The sequence below is a fragment of the Penaeus monodon genome, chromosome 20, assembly GCF_015228065.2.
Source record: "Penaeus monodon isolate SGIC_2016 chromosome 20, NSTDA_Pmon_1, whole genome shotgun sequence".
Lineage (NCBI taxonomy): Eukaryota > Metazoa > Arthropoda > Malacostraca > Decapoda > Penaeidae > Penaeus > Penaeus monodon.
Genome location: NC_051405.1, coordinates 45,020,716 through 45,022,459, shown reverse-complemented (window position 1 = coordinate 45,022,459; position 1,744 = coordinate 45,020,716). Strand labels below are relative to the sequence as shown.

The 1,744-nt window shown below is 40.6% G+C and overlaps 1 protein-coding gene across 3 annotated transcripts in view; it reads right to left on the bottom strand.

Moving 5' to 3' along the window:
* LOC119585869 (probable G-protein coupled receptor AH9.1) overlaps positions 1 to 1,744 on the bottom strand; it is a 6,035-nt gene that overhangs the window by 2,523 nt on the left and 1,768 nt on the right. The window lies entirely within an intron of this gene.

The window sequence follows — 1,744 nt, the reverse complement described above, 5'->3', positions numbered from 1 at the left end:
TAAACTTCATTTATGTTTACGATTCTGCACTAAAATTACCTGAACATACTGATCAGAGACAATATTTTGTGTATTAAGTTTGTCACTTAAGATTTCCCATTGTATATAACTCTGTGCCTAGGGACTCAACAACGCCAGCAGCCAAGCAGCCTCCCTGCCGCTGCTAATCATATTGTGAGTGATTCTGCATCCTTTATCCTTTGGAAGAGCCAGGCCAGGGGCTGCCTTACCACATGCCTCATGACACGAGGCTACTTGGTGAGGCCAGAAGAGGTTACGGGAGTCTCCAGCGGTGACCTTATTGTTACAGTTTATTCCATGTACTAGAGACCAGTGATTAAACTAAACTTGAAAGCAATGACGCTGTGTCTCTGCTACATTCTCCTTTTCTAAACATGCGCACACTCAGCTAACTCGACACAAACTCACACAAGGAATTCAGGAGAGGTGTTCTACAAAGTCAGCGTTCTCTCTCGTTTGTATCTGCCCGGGAAATGAGTGGCTTCGATAGTACTTTATCATTTGCTGACTTAGCAAGTTCATTAATCACGAAACATGTAATTATGTGTCCACTCACGCAGCGGAGATAATGTGCCAATCACTTCCCCAAAGGTATTAACCCTTATCAGCGACACTAATCATATCCCCAGCGTTGAAAAACATTATCTACTGGTCTCTATCACGTTTTTTTCTTTTCTTTTCTTTTCTTCATAATATAAAATGCTAGCTTTTTCATACTACCAAAGCAACAGGAGGTCGGACCGGCTGTGAGGTCGACATTTATTTCCTGCATTCTGTCCTCGTGACTCGCCCCCAAAAGCTAAGTGTCATGGACAGAGATTGTTTCTGCCCTTGGCTGGCATGTGTCGTTCGATTTCTATGGCAAAGAATTGTTCTTTAGACTTTTCAGAATATGAAGTCATGTGAATATCCTTTTTGAATTCATCTCTAAATATATGGAAGGCCTGAAAACAGTTTCCTGTCGAGGCTTTGTAAAGAGCTAGTCTTATGCCACTGTACTCTAAAATAAAGAGGCATGATTGCGCGAATAAGCCTTTGGGTTTCACTCCGCACCTGTGCATTAGGCTACGCGGCGAGGTATCGACCCGAGCTTAATGCCTTGCTTGGTTTGAAACGTTTGTGATATAGATAACTGCATAAGTGTCACTGTGGAAAAAATATATATTTACAGCCTCTTTGGGTGTGCCCGTAACCGTCTTTAAGTACTGCACACGATCACCGTCTTATTGTTACCTACGACTAATAAAGGTGGATACAATGCACTGTCCAGTGTTTACCCTATTACTTTTGTATATACTGAGTACATATTTTCTTGATTTATTCGTAAATTGACTCTGGTGTTATACATGAGCTTATTTTTGTTACTTTGGGTAAGCCCCCCCAGTGCAGGATATTTAAAAGAACCAAGGTGGGTTGAGGAAACTGACACACCGACCCCAACAAACGTTTCAGCGCCAGTGACACAGCTTTTGTTGGAGGAAAAATAAAGTCGGCTTGTAAGTTGATTCCTATGCTTTTATCCTCATTACAACGGCTAATATTATTTTTTTTACTGCTACGTTTATTTGTTTGTTTTACACGATAAATATTCGAAGTGAAAATCAAATAAGAACAGAAACATGAGGGAGAAAAGACGAAGAAAAGAGAAACATTTCCTCAGAGTTACGTCTGATGAAAATGCCAACATCTATTACCTATCACAAATTCCTTTTCTTCTTCTTCT